This window comes from Aristolochia californica, unplaced genomic scaffold, assembly GCF_029961685.1.
Source record: "Aristolochia californica isolate CCGP_79_NKW_82.1479 unplaced genomic scaffold, dmAriCali1.0.hap1 SCAF_4, whole genome shotgun sequence".
Classification (NCBI taxonomy): Eukaryota; Viridiplantae; Streptophyta; class Magnoliopsida; order Piperales; family Aristolochiaceae; genus Aristolochia; species Aristolochia californica.
The window spans coordinates 37,744,003-37,763,854 of NW_027182103.1; the positions used below are offsets into that span (position 1 = coordinate 37,744,003).

Consider the following 19,852-nt stretch of genomic DNA (forward strand, 5'->3'; position numbering starts at 1 on the left):
CGTTGGAAGATTTACTTTCTATAGATAACTCTTTTTACTTATGGCATACTCGTTTACAGTTTATGATCAAACACAATATGTTAGATTCTACTATTAAATCTTCCCCTCTTCGTGATTGTGTTGGTTGTAATCTTGGCAAACAATGTCATTTACCTTTTACATTAAGTCACTCGGTTACTTCTTCTCCCTTTGATCTTGTTCACTCTGATGTTTGGGGACCTGCTCCTGTATCCATTAAAGCTAGGGCTCGCTATTATGCATTGATTGTCGATGATTTTACTCGTTTCTCTTGGATATTTCTTATGCATAAAAAATCAGACTTCTATTCTATTTATGTTCAATTTTGTGCTATGGTGCGAACCCATTTTTCCACTCACATTAAATTTTTTCGCTCTGATTCAGGTGGTGAATATATGTCATCTTTATTGAATGATTTTTTGAAGTCTGAGGGCACTATTCATCAGTTGTCTTGTCCTTATACATGTCAGCAGAATGGTGTTACAGAACGTAAACATCGACTTCTTATTGAAACCGCTCGCTCTTTATGGCTCCATGCCTCTGTCCCTTCTGAATTTTGGGGGGAAGCCCTTCATACTGCCACTTATTTGATTAATCGAATTCCGTCATTTGTTTCTGGCAGTATCTCTCCTTTTGAACGGTTGTATGGTGTTCGTCCTACCTATGAGCACTTGCGTGTCTTTGGTTGTGCATGCTTTGTTTTATGACCCCCTTCCTGTCACACTAAATTGTTTGCCAAATCTGCAGTATATTTCTAGATTATGGTTTTGGTAAAAAAGGATACCGATGTTATCATCCTGAGTCTGGTAGACTTTTTGTTTCTCGCAATGTTAAGTTTTTGGAACAGTTTTGTTACTTTCGGATTCTGTTGTCTACTCCTAGTTTACATGATACAGAATTGTTACACATTGATCCCTTTGTGTCTGATGAGCCCCATGATGACCAGTTAATCATTCGCCATCCGTCCATTGATTCACCCCTCCATCCAGAGGTCTCCTCTAGTATGCCTTCACAACAGTCACATGCAGGTACTGACTTACCTTCTCCTATGGCGCCTCTCCCTCTCGACTCTCTAGACTCTAGTGATCCGCATCTTGCCACCCCTCGCGTTTCCACTCGTGTCTGACGTCCCCCTCAGAGGTATAGTCCATCTTGATATTTGCTCTCTTCCCCCTATTTGACTTTTTTGTCTAAAATTCATTCTTTTGTTGAGCCTAAGTCATACAAGGAAGCTGTATCCGATGCAAATTGGCGACAAACTATTAATGATGAGCTCATTGCCCTGCACCAAACAGGTACCTGGGAGTTGGTTCAACTTCCTCCAGGTAAGCATGCTATTGGTTGTAAATGGATTTTCAAAGTCAAACCTCTTCTGATGGTACACTTGAGCGATACAAAGCTCGGTTAGTTGCTAAAGGATTCTCCCAAACAGAAGGCCTTGATTATGATGAGACTTTTGCTCCAGTTGCTCAAATGAAGACCATTCGCACCATGATTTCTATTGCAGCTGTTCAAAAATGGCATCTTCATCAAATGGATGTTAAAAATGCCTTTTTAAATGATGATTTGACTGAGGAGGTATATATGCGGCCATCACCAGGCCTTCCTCATCCTGCCGGTTATGTTTGTTGTCTTCGACGGTCTTTATATGGTCTAAAAGAAGCTCCTTGCGCTTGGTTTGCGAAGTTCAGTTCCTCTTTGATCCGTCTTGGCTTTGTTGCTTCCAACTATGATTCTGCCATGTTCATTCGTAATACTGTTATGGGGCATATTTTGGTCCTTCTATATGTTGATGATATGATTGTGACTGGTGATGATGAAGCTGGCATTGCAGACCTCAAACAACAACTTCATTCTCTCTTTGAAATGAAGGATCTTGGATATTTACGGTATTTTTTGGGTATTGAAGTTGCCTATTCTCCTGAAGGTTATATTTTGTCTCAATCAAAATACATCTCTGAAGTGATCAGTCGTGCAGGATTGACAGATGATCGGATTATAGATTCTCCCATTGAACTCAATCATCGCCTTAGCCATACAAATGGTGACTTGTTATCTGGTGTTACCCGATACAGAGAGGTAGTTGGGTCCCTAGTTTACTTGACGGTCACCCGTCCTGATATTACCTATGTTGTTCATATGGTTAGTCAGTTTGCTTCCGCCCCTCATACCACTCATTGGATAGCCATTCTCAGTATCTTACGTTACTTACGTGGCACTGTGTATCATCGCTTACTTTTGTCTTCCACCTCTGATTTGGTCCTCACTGGTTATTCTGATGTTGACTGGGCTGGTGATCCGACAGATCGAAAATCTACTACTGGGTATTGTATCTTCCTTGGTAATTCTTTAATGGCTTGGAAGAGTAAGAAACAATCCTTTGTCTCTCGCTCTTCTGCCAAGGCAGAATATCGGGCTATGGCAACAACTGCTGTTGAGTTAATTTGGTTTCGCCGATTACTTGAAGAACTTGGCTTTCCTCAACTGTCTGCTACCCCTATATTTTGTAATAATCAAAGTGCCATTCAGATTGCCAAGAATCCGGTTTTTCATGAGCATACGAAGCAAATTGAGATTGATTGTCACTTTGTGCGGCATCACTACTTACAAGACTCTCTCACCTTGCCCCATGTTTCCTCCACATCTCAACTTGCAGATGTCTTCACCAAATCGCATACAGCTCCTCGTTTTCATCATCTCATAGGCAAACTTATGTTACTTGCCCCTCCATGAGTTTGAGGGGGGGGGGGGGTTAATGTAAATATGTATATGTAAAGGGACATACTTGTCTTTTTCTTTGGTCCAAGGGCATACTTGTCTTTTTCTTTGGTCCAAGGGCATACTTGTAAATTCCCTCTTCCTCTTAGGTTTTTCGAATAGGGTTCTCGTGAACCCGACGGGATTTTTTGTAATATGGATCAGAGTTTGATAATGGAAAAACCTCTCTGAAATCAGAGAGATTTACAGGAAATGGTTGCTGTGGCGGAAGATGAAATTAACGAGACAATGCAGTTCGGTCTCGTAATCATGGTTCCTGCGAATTCAGGAACAATAGGCCCCAATGTGCAATTGCAACCATCGTGCTGCCGATTCTCACTATCGCTCTCGGCGGCCGAAATGGATCACGACTTGCATAACTCTTGCGGTAAGTTTCTTCACCAACCTTCTTCGCAATTTCTCTTACCCGTCCACAAGTCTCCTGATTTTTTCAGAAAAAACCTCTCCAATGGCACTGCGAGTGTTTAGATGGGCTGAGAAACCGCAAATTGATTTTTCTCCTTGCTTCTTCGACAAAGACCGTCATACTTTTTACATAGATATGATGCTGGATACACTCCCTTGGCAGTACCAGGACCAATAAATCAATCGTGTTCCTCTGGCCTCTTGACATCCGTGGCGCACTGGCTCGAGCCGACATGAATGGCGTTGTCAACTGGGTTTTATCCTTACAACCGTGCCCAATTGATGACTCTGATCTGCGGAGTATTGACTATCAGTCAATCGTGATATCTATGCCAAGTCGTCAGCTGCCTGATGGAAGTCTTATGCCCACTCATAATGGGGCAGAGAAAGACCTCAGGTTTGTATCTTGTGCAGCGGTAATATGTTTTATGTTAGATGCCTGAAGTGGACTGAACAGAGCACAGGCAACGGACTCTATCTTTCCTGGCTCAGAATCTCCAGGTGGTGCGGCATCTTGTGCAGTGGCTGTTCTTCAGCTGCTGGGATTTATTGAAGATGATATTGTCTCTAAACTCCCATCGTCTTTCATAATTGGTGTGCCAATGCTGCTAGATTGGTGGTTGTAAAGGCAGGCTGTGGATGGGGGTTTTCCAGGTTGGCCCCACAAGGCAGGTCCTATATGTTATGCATTTTGGCTTGGAGGGATCGATGTCGCTTGCAACATGAATGTTGAATTGCTAAGAAGAATCACGCCCAGAGCTGGGTGCAGGGTTCTTGAGCAGCATCCATTTCCGTCGTTTCATGCTGGCCAGCATGTTGATTCTCATGCTCTTATTAATGTGGTACCTTTGTACATTACATGCCTTACTTCAGACAAGGGTTCAGCATATGCAAAGTTCCATACCACTTGTCTTGTTCCTCCTGGAGGCATTGGTCTTTCAGCACCGGTTCCAGCCATTTTTGGGATACTCTTGGCCGGAGCAAGGGTGGATATTTCCATTGTTGCGGTGGGTTTAGGCGGATGGGTTACACACAGGGGCTCCGTTATAAAGCTTGCTCTTCGCGCTGGTTATGTGTTCAACCTGGCTAATTTTGGCGGGATTCATGAATGGACCATGTTGTCACCAGGACCTATTGATACCATTGTGCGCACAAAGTTGTCTAGTAGGGAGCAGCTCTACTCCATTTATGCAACTCTCCAGCTATTGGCTGGAACTTGGACAGTGGGGGCAGCGTGGGCCTCTCCTGACCCCCTTTTCTCAGGGCTACCTTCTGCTGTGGCAGCTGTAGGACTTTTGGTAGCTTGGTTTCAGGAAGTGTGAATGGGTACTGGATTTCTTGCTCGGTTTCAGGAAGTGTGAATGGGTACTGGATTTCTTGCTCGGTTTCAGGAAGTGCAAATGGGTACTGGATTTCTTGCTCTTGCAGCAGCTAACGACCAGGGAGGACTTGAGGGTTCTGCTGCACCGGTGGCTGAATGCTAGCCAGGAAGGGCTTCCAGTGGCAACAGCGTTAGGTGCAGCGGATGACTCCCAAATCTGGGCTGTCCAGTCCTTGAAATATTCCTTGGCATCAATCAGAGCTGCATCCGATCATTTCTTTGCGGAGCATACAATTGGCGGCAGTAGCAGGTTTGGTGATACTGGTTCTGTTCTTGCTACGTGCAATCTGCGGTCTGTCACACTGGAGCTTGGTGGACAATCTCCTTTTCTCGTCTTCCATGATGCAGCCATTGATGGGGTTGTGGACCTTGCACACTTTGCACTCTTTTTCCCTCAGGGGCGATATTGTTGTGCTGCTTCGCGTACACTTGTGCATGGAGCCAGCCGTCGGCACGGGCAGGCAGACCTACCTTCGAGCTTGAGGGCAAGCTCGTTCTTCGGGAGGGGAGTGATGTTATGGACTCCATAACATCTAGAGTAGTAGGTAGACATAAGGGTAATTAATGTAATTTTTTGCATGTGTTAATTAGTGGCTTTTTTGTAATTTCGTCAGACATTTATGCCTTGCGTGATTTTTGTTTGGGGGCGTCCCTATTATTTATAGGAAGCTTGAATGTTAGTTAGTTGAGATCGGGTGCTCTCTCCATCGAGGCCCAGGTGCAAGTTTCCTTCGAAACTCGTTTATCCCTCAGGTTCATTTCATCTTCCACATGCCTGTTCATCTTCCTCTTCCTCACCATATCTCCCTACGGGTTATGGTACCCTGCCTACGAGCCCCTGTATCTGATCCGGGATCCCAGGAGCTTCAACCCATCATTTCAATCGTATTTCAATCAGGAACCGAGAGAAGATCGTCGAGTGAATTGGTCCATGGAAATGGGGCATATCAGATTATAGCAAATATAACCCTTTTGAGTACGAGAGTATCCTAAAAAGATACATTTTATAGATTTAGGATCAAGTTTACTGTGTTTTGGGGAGGAAATATGGACAAAACATTGACACCTGAAGACTTTCAAGGGCAATGAAAACGGATCATCATTTGGTAACAATATAGAGTAAGGAGATTTATTACCAAGAATGAAACATGGTAGACGATTTATAAGAAAGCATGCGGTAAGGACTACACGGGCTAATAAAAGTATAGAACTTTCATGGCATATAATAAACATCGAGCTACCTCAAGAATATGACGATTTTTTTGTTCGGCTACACCATTTTGTTGAGGAGTATAGGCATTTTCTTGACAAAAAACAATCAAGGTCTTTGGAAATATATTATTTGGCATTATCAGACCGAAGTATTTTTATTTTTTGACCAAACTAAGTAAGTACTATAGCATGAGAAGACTTAAAAATCAATGGTATCTCAAAACGCTCCTTAAATAGAAACAACCAAGTGGTACGAGTGAAGTCATGAATAAATGTAATAAAATACCTGACTTGAGAAATATTTGAGACACTTAAGGGTTCCCACACATCGGTATGAATTAATGAAAATGGAGTTATACTCTTGACTTCTGGATGAGGTGAGTATGTACTCTGATGTTTACTCTTTTGACAAACTTTGCAATTAAACTCTGACCTGACTTTAAGAGTAGGAAACATATAACGAAGAGATTGTGCAGATGGATGTCCCAACTAGTTGTCCATAACCTTGTCTCATTTTCAGTAGTGGAAACAATATTTAGTTTTAGAACGTCCAGGTAGTAGAACCCCCCCTTGTTCACATCCTCCACCAATTACCTAATTTGTTATAAGATCCTGAAATACACACGAAGTGTGTGAGAAGGTGATAGAGAAATTAAAATATTTTGTTAGTTGACTAACAAATAACAGATAACAGATTTAAAGGGAAAGTATGAACAAATAGAATATCAGTGAGCGGAAGTGATGGTGTAATGAAAGTGGATCATTTCCCTTGAACTTTGGTTTTAGAACCGTCAGCTATGGTAACAAACTTATGTGAAAGACTCGGAGATACAGAATGTAATAAATTTTTGTTATCAATAAGATGCTCAAAGGCTCCTAAGTCAATTATCCAGGATGAAAATGAGGCAGATAACATTTCTGAAGCAGTGGTGGCAACGGTATTTAATGAGGAACTTGGAGAAGAATCCTTCATTTTCTAAAACAACTCATATTCTTCATCAGTAAAAGTTTTATTTTCAGTTGATTTGGTGGGCTGATCCTCCTTTGTATCACCTACTAAGGCTTGATTAGCCTTTGTCAAGTATGAGTTGTCGTTGGCATGATAACATATTTCTCTATAGTGACCATTTTTTCCACAGTAATTGCCTTCCTAGTAATAACATGAATCTATAGTGTAGCCATATCTCCCACGATGAGTGCATTCTTTCCACAATTTTCCATGCTATTGATTAGCCAACTAATCACAATGGTTTCATTTTTTAACCATTTTTTATAAAAAAAAATGTCTTCTTCATCAATAGGTGGTCCACGATTGGTGAGATGACCAAGTAGGTCATTTTTTATAAGAAACCTCTGAACTGATGTGGACCAACTCATATCATTTGATACCCTTCGTAAGGGTATAATGGTAATTCTGAGTATTTTACCTTTGCTACTCATATTTTCTTCAGCCATAAAAGGCACTTCAACAACAAAAAATCTCCAATAAATTTTAATAAAAAACCAAGTAGTAATCTTCAAACCACTTGGTGCATGGAAAACTTTAGAGTTGACGCTAAATAATCATTATTCTGATTTTTTTCTGAATAACCACTCATAAGAAAATCAATAGCAATCTTCTATATCAGGGGATTCTTGTTCCCACGAAAAAAAATAAAATTTTAAACAATCTTATCATGAACTAGTTTTGGTTAGATAGAATTCCAAACCAGCAAAACTGCTTTGATAGCTTCTTCTAGATCGAGAGGCATTCATATCCATAATCTCATAAGATGAAAAACATTCACATAATCATCTTTAACTCATCTTCTAAATTCTGAAACATTTAACATGAAGTAATAAAAAAAATAAAGAAGGAACTCATCTCACGCTTTTTAATCTTCCTTCACAAGGAGCCTTCCATGAGTGGCGTTGATCATATCTTCTTAGAGCATTCCTTTTGATGCGGGGATCCTAAATTTAATGCTCTGATATCATGTTGAATTAAGATCCCTTTTCTAATATCCCGGGCAAGGGAAGAGAGAAAGAAAAAGAAAAAGGGGAAGAAGGCTCTCAGGTAGAGAGAAGATGAGAAGAGAAACAAGGTGTACACCAAGCAATTAGAGAAAGATTTACTCAAGAAAGAATTGTACAACTTGATTAATTCCGAATTACAATGTGTTAAGCTCCCTTGCCATGGATCGAGTCACCCGACGATCTCCTCTGACTTCCATATTGTAATCCATTTTGAGGTGTTTGGGATTTTTCAAACGACCAAAGATTTGAGAGAGAGAGATCAATCTTTGAAGGAAGCTTGCATCTTGGACCTCGTTAGAGAGAGAATCCGATCTCAGACTTTAGACTAATGATCAATTGCTTAACTTCATTCCAGAACTCGTCATCCATATAAGAGGATTAGGGTTGACGCACACCAGCAAAGGCCAAACAAAGGACCCCTAATTTGAAGGAAATGACATCTAAACCTGCTAATTGCAAGAACCTACAAATTACATAATTTAACCCATGCGTCTACTAATTACTCTAGATGCTATGGAGTTCATAACATCACCCCCTCCTGGAGAAAGAGCTAACCTCAAGCTCAAAAGTGGGGTAGAGGGCACTGAAAGCCTCTAATGGTTCCCAGGAAGCTTCAACAGGATCTGTGTTGGCCCACTGGACTAAAATCTACCACGACCCTTGGACCCGACAAGCTTGAAACACCTTCTTTGGAGAGGTAGAACACGACCATCATGTACTGGTGGCAACGGTGTGTGGAGCATAGGCGAGTCTCCCCTGAACAACTTCAATTGGGAGACATGGAAGACATCATGGATCTTGGCGCTTGGTGGGACTTGTAGGTGTTAAGCCACACCGCCAATATGGTGCAACACCTGAAATGGCCCATAGAACTTTGGTGAAAGTTTGTGACGTTTGGAGGCCGTAAGGGAAAGTTGGCGGTAATTTTGAAGTCGAAGCCATACATAATCTCTCGGAGCAAATGAAAGGTCACAATGACCCTTGTCGTAGGTGCTCTTCATAGTGCCCTGAGCTTTGACCTTTGCGAGCATAGTATCCCGCTCCCCCAAAGCATGGTCTAGCGCCGCCACCCGAGATGAGCCAAGCTCGTAAGATAATAGATGAGGGGGGTCTCGCCCATAAACCACCATGAAGGGTGTAGTGCCAAGTGCATTGTGGTAAGAGGTATTATAACAAAACTCATCTCAGGCGAGCTAACAGACAAAACATTTTGGGAGTATCCCCCACGAAATAGCATAAGTACATCTCAATAGTGCGGTTGACTACTTCCGTTTGCCCATCTGTCTGAGGGTGGTAGGCTGATGAGAAAGCCAATTTTGTGCTATGTAATTTGAATAGATCTTTCCAAAAGGTACTTGTGAATATTGCATCTCTGTTACTGATGATGGACTCCGGTAAGCCATGAAGGCGGACAATCTGGTCCATGAAGATATGAGCCACATGTGTCACCATATAAGGATGCACCAGGGGCAGGAAGTGCCCATATTTAGAGAACCGATCCACCACTACAAAAATAATAGATTTGCCTGAAGATGTTGGGTGGCCATCTATAAAGTCCATGGATATATCTACCCATACCTGTGAAGGGAGCTGAAGAGGTTGCAGCAGGCCTGCAGAGTTTAATGTCTCCGCTTTGTTCCGTTGGCAAACCTGGCACACAGTTACATAGTCAGCCACCATATGTTTCATGCCCCTCCAATAGAAGTCACGACTTAGCCGGAAATATGTCTTTTGCTAGCTTTCATGAGTGTTGTCGTGAAATATAGATAGGATATTGTTGAGTAGGGTTGAAGTAGGATGGAGATAAATCCGATTCTTATACAATATGAGACGGTCTTGAAGTGCCCAATTGTTGTTCATGGTGCTTTGCTCAATGCTGTGATACAAGGCAATGAGCTCAGGATGTTGCTGAATTTCATCCCTAATTGAATCGAGCAAAAGAAACCGTGGTTGACTAATTGCGTGTAGCTGTGGTTCCGATATATCCCGGCGAGACAAAGCATCAGCCCCAATGTTAAGGTGGTCTAGTTTATACTCCACCTTAAAATCAAAACCCATCAATTTACTTAGCCAATGCTGTTGTGGTGAAATAGAGATACGTTGCTCCAATAAATATTTCAAACTGCAATGGTCTGTCCAAATCACGAAGTGTCGACCCCAAAGATAGGGGCTGCCAATGCTGAATGGCTTTGGCTAAGCTGATAAGTTCCCTTTCATAAGCAGCTAATTTGTGGTGGTGCGTGGCGAGATGCCTGCTGAAATATGCAATGGGATGGCCCTACTGTTGTAAGATTGCGCCAGTGCCCCCTCCGGAAGCATCACATTCAATAACCAACGCTTCTTCAAAATTGGGGAGTTGGAGAACTGAGGCAGAGGCTCAGGCGTGTTTCAACTACTCAAAGGATGAAGCCGCTATGTCTGACCATGTGAAGACGTTACGCTTAAGTAAGTTTTTGAATGGAGCCGAGATCTGGCCATAGTCGCGATTGAACTTCCGATAATACCCGGCCATGCCTAAAAATCCCCGTAAAGCAATGACTGAATGTGGAGTGGGCCAGTCAACCACTGCCTGTATTTTGCTACTGTCTGCCTTAATACCAGAGGCTAAGATGATATGACCCAGATAAGCTACCTCTGAGGTACCCAATGTGCATTTGGATTGGTTGAGAAACAAATGATGGGAACGCATGAGGTTGAATACCTGGCGCCAATGTTGAATATGGTCTTCCCAGTGCTTACTATAAATCAGAATATCATCAAAGAATGCCAAAACATATTTCCGTAAGAGAGGGCAAAAGACCTCATTCATCAAGGCCAGAAAAGTGGAAGGGGCGTTGGAGAGCTCAAATGGCCATGATGCGTGTGGAAGGCAGTTTTCTCCACATTTGCAAGGTGTACCCGAACTTGGTGGTACCCTGATTTCAAATCTAGCTTAGTAAATAATTATGCCCCATGCAATTCATCCAAGAGTTCATCCACCACTGGTATTGGGAATTTATCCTTAACCGTATGAGCATTGAGCTCTCTGTAGTCAACACAAAATTGCCAAAATTGTCATGTTTTTTACCAACAACACTGGGGAAGAAAACGAAGACCGACTGGGTTGAATAATGCATTGCGCTAACATAAGTTGACATTGGCGCTCTATCTCATCTTTCTTCAAATGGGTGTAGCGGTATGGGTGCACCACTATAGGCTCAGTGCCTAAATTTAAACGTATCCGATGATCACAAGTTCGGATAAGTGGGAGCGCAACAAGCTCTTGAAATAAATCAGCAAATTCAGTAAGGAGTGAGTTTAACTTACAACGATCGGAGTCCATAGGTTGGATTTTCTGGAGAGAGCAAGGTAACGGAGCATGAGTCCCATGAAGGGTGAGTTGTTGCTGGTGTTGCGTAAAACTCATAGTGAGAGACTTGAAATCCCATAAAATTGGATCCAACTACTGAAGCCATTTAATACCCAACACCAAGTCAAATCTAGCAAGTGGAATGACTAAGAAGTCTGTCACAAATGTGTTGCCTTCAATATCAAAATGTACCGCTGGACAAACTCCAGTACTGGAAATCTTTGCCCCATTGGCTACTGAGACCGAAATGCCAATGTTCTGCTGAACCGGTAAACCAAGTTGTTGTGCTGCTGGTTGGCTAATGAAGTTGTGGGTACTACTTGAATCCACTAAGGCCAGAAACTGTAGGTGTTGGTGGCCAGCTCAGACCTACATAGTGTTTGTGGTGTGCAGCCCTGTCATAGCATGGAGGGAAATAGCTAGTTCATCCATCTCAGGCTCTACAACTTCGTCCAATGGTGGGGTCTCCTCGGAATCATCCAACTCTAACCAAAGCAGGTGTTTGCATATGTGACCTTGTGTGTATGTCTCATCACAATTATAACAGAGGTTTTTGGCTCTCCTCTGTTCCATCTCTAATTTAGAAAGGTGACGAACAATGGTGGGTGTGGCACCAGTGGCTACCCGACAGGTCTACGCCTGAGGGATTCGTTCAAGACCCATTGTTTAGCATCCAGAGTACGGGCAAGATTCATGGCATGTGCTAGGTCTGGTGGGTCATGTAATTCCACTTCCAAAAGAAGTGCCTCCACTAGTCCCACAGTAAATAAATGCATAATTGAGTAGGACACACATACCTACTGGTGCGTGTCAGGCGTTCCTAAAATTATTTCTGATATACCTCGATGGAACCGGTCTGTTTTAAGTTGACCAAATTGCCCAAAGGGTTACTACGGCTGGGGGACCGAATCTCAGCATGCAATAATCCTTAAAAATCTCTCAATCTTGGATATGGTGCTCCAAATGAAATTGATGGTACCATAGCTGCGCTTCGTCGAGCATGTGGAAGGCAGCTAAAGGAACTCTGTCATCGTCTTATGTTCTTTGGTTCCAAAAAAATTGGTCACACCTATGTAACCATACCAGAGGGTAGGAGGACCCATCATAAGTTGGAAAATCTAATTTGGTATACCTAGGAACGGTGGTGTGGACACCCCCTACTGGTGGGTGTGGTTGACGCATTGACATATGAGGAGGAGGTGGATGAAGAGGTTGCTGATCGGTAGGTCTGTTGGAGCTTCCCGATAGAGCAGCATCCCTTGCAAACCATTCCCCCATTCGAAGATTTATTGGAAGAAGAGTCTCCTTCATTTCCAGCATTTCGTTTTGGAGTGCGTCTGTCAATTTTGGCCTTCAACCCGAACTTCTTCAATGAGATTACGCAAGTAATTGGGAGAAGAGGAATCGCCGATAGTGGTCCTATCTGATACCACGTTGTTAAGCTCCCTTGCCATGGATCGAGTTACCCGCCGATCTCCTCTGCCTTCCAGATTGTAATCCTTTTTGAAGTCTTTGGGATTTTTTGAACGACCAATGATTTGAGAGAGAGAGATCAAGCTTTGAAGGAAGCTTGCACAGTGGACCTGGTTAGAGAGAGAACCCGATCTCAGACTTAGACTAATGATCAATTGCTTAACTTCATTCCAGAACCCGTCATCCATATAAGTGGATTAGGGTTGACGCACATCAACAAAGGCCAAACAAAGGGCCACTAATTTGAAGGAAATTACATCTAAACCTACTAATTGCAAAAACCTAGAAATTACATAATTTAACCCCTGCGTCTACTAATTACTCTAGATGCTATGGAGTCCATAACTCAATGCCTCTATTTATAGTAGAGTAAGTGATAGAGTCCTTATACAATTAACCTGTAAGTCTCCTAATTACATTCCAACTCTAACTCTCTAAGATAAGTCTATCATGAAAGTATAACACAATCTACTAGAGGTCTAATATAACTTGGACTCTAACTCTTCTTCAATCACGTGGACATAAGAGAGGAGGCTGACTAGTGGTCTTATCTCTATGGGTCCCACATGATCTTCCAGCTCATATTGATAAGATTACTAGTTCATGGTATCTTTGTGGGTGCCACTTGATCTTCAAGCCTTCTAACTTATTCAATCTTGTGCTTCTTATCTCTTATCTCGTTCTAGCTTGGGTGAGGACTCTTCTTGGCATCCCACGTCCTTAAGGTCGATCCCACCACCTCGTGCACCATGGTGGGTCCGATATTGTAACAAGGTTGTTTCCTGTAATGCCATTGAGGAAAGCTATTTTCACATCCATTGGATGTAACTCCATATCATATTGAGCTACTAATGCCATGATTATCCAAAATGAATCCTTCTTTGAAACAGGAGATAAGGTATCGTGATAATCAATTCCTTCTTGTCGAGTAAATCCTTTGGGTACAAGTCTTGCTCTATATCTTTCAATATTACCTAAAGAGTTTCTTTTGGTTTTAAAAATCCATTTACAGCCAATGGCCTTCCCCCTTTTAGGCAATTCAACAAGATCCCAGACTTGGTTTTTAGCCATTGAATCCAACTCTCTCTTCATGGCATCATTCCATAATGTGGATTTTTGTCCACTCATGGCATGTGAAAACATAATAGGATCATCTTCTGCACATATGTGCATGTCAAACTCTTGAAGTTACACTTTATACTCTGAAGACATTGTAGGTTTTCTAACTCATGAAGATCTTCTTAATGGTACTTCAACATTTTCAGGTTGAGAATCATGAGTAACTGGATCTATAGGGGTATCCTCATGATGAGATGGTTCTTTTACTATTAGTTGTACTTGAGTAATCGGATCCTGATGATTGTCATGAATAACAACCAATCTATGTGAAGTTGTAGGAGCTGGTTGAGAACTTGTATGCTCCTCAAAAAAGTTTCAAGGTTGGCTACTCCCACTAATGTCATCATTCTCAAGGAACCGTGCATTCTTAAATTCGACAATTCTTGTCGAATGAGATAGACAATAAAATCTGTATCCTATAGACTTTTTTGCATAGGTAATGAAATGTCCACTGACTGTTCTAGAGTCTAACTTTGTCTCATGTGGAGTATAGATCCGAATTTCAGTTGGACAACCCCAAACATGTACATGCCTTAAACTAGGTTTCCACCCTTTTCATAACTTGAATGGCGTTTTATGAACCGCCTTGGTTGGAACCCTATTGAGTACATAGACTGTAGTTTTGAGAGTTTCACTCGACAAAGATAATAGGAGATCGAAGTTACTAATCATACTCCTCACCATACCCATTAATGTTTGGTTTCTTCTTTCAGCCACACCATTTTGAGATGGTGAGCTAGGCATTGTGTATTGTGGCACAATACCTTGTTCCTCAACAAACTTTACAAAAGGACCAGGCAATTGTCCTCTTTTAGTGTAACTTCCACAATATTCACTATTTAGAGAAATAATAGAGGAATTAAAGTTTGGGACAGACAAAGTTTGAAGAGCTGCAAAAAATAGATAACAAGTTACTTAACATGTAATGAAGCTAATTTTTTTGAATATTTACCCATGTAAATAATCCAAACAAATAAATCAGCGTGTCATTATAATCTTTCCTATATGCTTAGATTATAACACATATGCGATTTATGTCTCTTTATGATTGGACCCAAAAATTTGTTTGTAAAGAAATATTCTAGGCATGTAAGCAACTAGAATTTATTTTTCTTTCCCATCCTGATTAATTACTTAAATATAACATCTACCCTGTAGGGTTAAATAATTATATCTCCATGATTAATCACAATTTTTTATGTCAGTAACTATATATGACTAAACTTAATGCCACTAGACATTTGCATAATTAAGAATGTTATATCAATTACACAATTATTCAAATGTATACAAAAAATATGATATAAAAATAATTGACTAAAATTAAGGTCAATTATTAATTTCTTCTATTTAGGTCAATTGAAAATATGCATAAAAAATGAATTATGCATAAAACCTAAATAAAATTTTCACAATTGAAAAATTAACATAGTATGCATAGAATACAACTACATGTGCATGCACAATTATTTCATTCACATGAATTGAAATTGCATAAAAAAAATATTGCAATTTGAAATATGTATCAAATGTGTATCCAATGATAACACTTAATGGCAGATGGCCTAATGGTCATTGGCGCCAGTGTTATTTCCAGGGCACTGGTTCGAATCCCCGCTGGCATAAAAAAATGATTTTGAGAACCGATTCGGCTCGGTCCTTTCTCGAGCGAGTTGACACATCAAATTGGAATGGGCGAGTCGACTCAACCCATTCGAGTCAACCTAAAATGTCTGAGTCACTTCAACCCATCCGTCGGGCTACCGTCGGATGTCGGTCTTCATCGTCCGATGGTGATGTCGGCTGACGCACAGTGTCGAGTCGGGATATCAACGCTCGCATTGTATGCACAGAGCGTCGCTCTCCACGGGAATGAAGCCATATCAGAGAGGGCTGCTCTGATACCAAACATAGGATTGACCATATCATAAAATTCTAAATAACATATGTTGGAAGATGGACTCAAGCCCACAAGCTCAGGGCTAGAAGCCCACACGTCAGAGTGGCAAAGTGGTTATTTATGGTATGTTCCATAATGATGGCATGAAGATGTAAATATATTGTCATAGTATGTCTTTTAATTGATTGAGTTGTAATCCTAAGGGCTTTGTAACACTATAAATAAGAGCATTGGCTAAGAGGTAAGGCATTCAAGCCTTCTCCTATCTTTGAGAAAACGTCCAGCCACCCTCTCTTCTCCTTTGACTCATTCTCTCCTTCCATTAATCCAAACTCTCCTCTCTAACATCCTTCTCCTTTCTCTCTCTTCTCTCTATTCTCTCCTTCTTCTTCCATGTTAACCTAGAGTCATTCTCATGGGGTCCTAACTTCTATATGGTATCAGAGCTTGGAGGTTTGGATCCCTTTTCAATTAGTTATGTCATCCATTCAAGAAGTTGTGTATAGAAGGAGTTCTGCCATGAAGAGATAGGTAAAATCTAATTTTTTTTTCTCATATTCTCTCTTTACGGTTTCAATTTTTTTACTCTTCTTGAATTCTTGATTCACGTGAAGGCAAGATAATCTTCATAAACATTGTGAAGATCTATCTTGTATGACTAAAAGGATATTGTAGTCTTGATCATCTTGTAGCAAAATTACATGATTAATCAAAGGTTGTTTTTTTTTATTTGTTATTTGGATTCCGCTACCTTTATGTAACAGGAATCAAACATTGTTGATATGGGATTCCAGCATATTTTATTATCAATTCTATAATCTAACGTTACTCATGGGAGTGTGTTATGTTGTTGGATGACCGTTATATGTTTGATGAAATTCCAGCACTCACTTATCCCTATTTTTTTTGTGTTTGAACTTCAGCAATTGAATCTTTTTTGTTTGTGTTGAAGTATTCCCTAATTTGAAATTTATTTTGCCAGGAAAGTACTCTCGGTTTGCCAAGCAAGGTTTTGTCTAAACTTGCTCTCGGTTTGTGGTTGATTTTGGATTAAGGATAAGAGTTGCATCTTTTCTCCTCTCTCTATTTTTTTTTATGAATATAAGAGAAGTTGAGTAGTGACTGGTTCTTTTTATCACTTGAAAAAACTCCATTTTTTCCATGATTTGGTGTTTATTCTCTTGAAAATATTCTCTACTTATTTTTGGTGGCTAATTTGGTCTACGGGTGCTTCAAATTATGTTGTGTAATTGTTCTTTGAGCCCCTTTGACAATTGACCTCACTAGTTGATTTGTGTCAACATGGAGAGTGGACATATGAGTAATAAGAGTGACGTACTCCAAATTACTATAATTCCACTTAGAGGTCTTTTCAATTACCTCAATTGGTCACAATCGGTATGGAGGGTTCTCATTACTCGTGACCTTCTTAGTCATGTTATCAAAATCCCCCCTCCGGTTGATGAAGAAGATGAAGTCTACCATAAATGGGTAAAAAAAGATAATATGGTTATCAGTTGGCTTATTAACAGCTTGGAAGAGCATGTCGCTAACAATGTGGTCTACTTGGAAACGTCCAAGGATATTTGGGACACATGTGCTAAGCTCTATTCCAGTACCGCCTCCTTGCAAAGAGTATATGATGTTTTCCGAAGTATGCTGGCTACCAAACAAGGAGATAATATTCATGAGTTTCTAGCCCGATTTCGTGGCCTTCTCCAAGAATGGAAAATTGCTCAACCATACTCTACCAACATTGTTGTTCAAGAAAAAAAAAAACGGCTATTAGCCTTACCAATATCAACCCCTATCTAAAGGTGGTTAAGACTCAACTTCTTAGTTCCTCTGCCCTTACCTCATTTGATGACATCAGTGCTACATTGTTATGGATTTCTGATCTGTCTCCTCCTTCTCCAATTGTTATTCCATCTGCTATGTTCTCTGGTAAATGGGGTAGATCATCCCCATTTCGAGGACGTGACAAAAATACAAGAGGAGGCCACAATAGAGGTTGTCGAACGGGTTCGACCCAGTCTTGAACTGAGCCTCGATTGTGCACTTACTGTGGTGGTTAGAACCACCTTGTGGATTCATGCTATAAATTCCATGGCAAGCCTGATTGGGAGGCAACCAATCCAGCCTCAGTTAATGTTGAGAAAAATGAGGATAGGACTGATTCTCATTCTGGGAATGTGACTACTTTTGCGGAAGACTATGCTACAATTCAGAAGCTAAAATCCTTATTAGATCAGTCCTCTACTCCACCAGGCCCTACTTCTGCTACTACCATTGCCTCAAGTATGCTTTCTTCCGCTTCAACCCCTTCCTTTTGGATCATTGACTCCGGGGCTTCTGAACACTTGTCAGGTAACAAACATATGCTTCATTCATTGTCTCCATGTCTTCCTCACAAAATTTTCACTATTGCTAATGGTTCCCAAACCAAGGTGCTTGGCAAGGGTTCCTCCTCTCTTAATGCATCTATTCCTCTCCAAGATGTGTTATTTGTTTCTCAATTTTCGTTAAATTTGCTCTTCGTTAGTCAATTAACCAAACAATTGAATTGTTCTGTCACCTTCTCACCATCTTCGTGTATATTTCAGGATCTAACTACGAAATAGGTGATTGGTGGCGGCCATGAAATAGGGGGTTTATACTATTTTACTCTTCCACCAGTAGCTGTTATTTCATCCACTACATCCGAGGCTCAACTGTGGCACAACTGGCTTGGTCATCCATCTACCTCGTCACTTCGTTCTTTAATTCCATCTCTTAAATCTTTGTCTAATTTCAATTGTGAGGTATGTCAATTAAGTAAGCATGTTAGGAGTACATATTATCCTCATCGTACAACTAATAGTACTGCTTCATTTTCCTTAATACATTTTGATGGATGGGGCCCTTTAAAGGTCTCTAACATTTCTCAGGTGCAATACTTTGTTACTTTTGTGGATAATTTTACCCGAGAAACTTGGTTGTTTTTGTTTAAAGAACGATAAAAAATTCTTTCTACTTTTAAAAAATTCATGCAATGGTTCTAATTCAATTTGAAAAAAAAATTCAAATCCTTAGATCCGATAATGCTAAGGAATATTTGTCTAATGAGTTTAAATCATTTTTTGAGGGAAATGGGCTTCTTCATCAAACAACATGTGCCTATACCCCTCAACAAAATGGTGTTACTGAAAGAAAGAATCGTTACCTCCTTTAAGTTGCCCGGGGCCTCCTCTACTCCATGAAGGTACCCTACTTTTATTGGCCTCATGCTATCCTTACAATATGTTTTCTCATCAATAGGTTACCTTCATTAGTACTTAGAAATCAAACTCTGTATTCTGTTTTGTTTCATGGAGAAGATCCATTTTCTCTTCCTCTTAAAGTATTTGGTTGCACATGTTTTGTTAATGATACTTCACTACATAAATGTAAACTTGATCCTCGGTCTCTGAGGTGTATTTTTTTGGGGTATTCTAGAACTTAGAAAAGTTATATTTGTTATAATCCTAAAATTCGGAGGTTGATGGTATCTCGGGATGTGACTTTCCTTGAAGACACTTCTTTCTACTCACATGAGGTTCCTTCAGGGTTTGTTACAATGTGGGACCCACCATGGTTGCATGAGCTGGTGGAACCCACCATGAGGAAGTGAGAAGCCAAGATGAGTCAACACACAAGTTGGCATGAATTGGATGACGAGCTGGAATAAGTTAGAAGAATTGAAGATTTAGTGGGACCCACAAAGATACCACGAGCTGGCATCTTTGTCCCATGAGTTGGAAGATCTAATGGGACCCACAAGAATATAGCATGAGCTGGCATCCTTAGCCTAGCCAGATCGTGAAGAAGGAATTGGGAAAGTTAGTTTTTGGGTAAGTTAGAATTTGGATAAGTTAGAAATTGAGTAAGTTCTAAATTGAGTTGAATTATAGTTGGAAAGTTTAAAAAAATTCTATAACTCCTCCACTATAAATAGAGGAGCTTGTATTCAATAAAAATGAATAAAAAAGCCAGAGTTCTCTCCTCTTTTCTCGTTCACGTGCAGCTCCTCTCTTCTCTTCTCTTCTCTTTAGTTTTTTCTTCTTCTCCTCTCTCTACCCGAGAACTCTTTTTCCCTCTTCTATTTTTCTCTTCTCTCTCCCCTTGCTTGATTTATTATTGATGGGGACCTAAAATCAACATAGTATCAGAGCAACCAATTTAG

At 40.7% G+C, this 19,852-nt stretch overlaps 1 pseudogene; it reads left to right on the plus strand.

Moving 5' to 3' along the window:
* The first annotated feature begins 2,957 nt into the window (after positions 1–2,957).
* Positions 2,958–5,195, plus strand: LOC137963581 (uncharacterized; annotated as a pseudogene).
* The last annotated feature ends 14,657 nt before the right edge of the window (positions 5,196–19,852 follow it).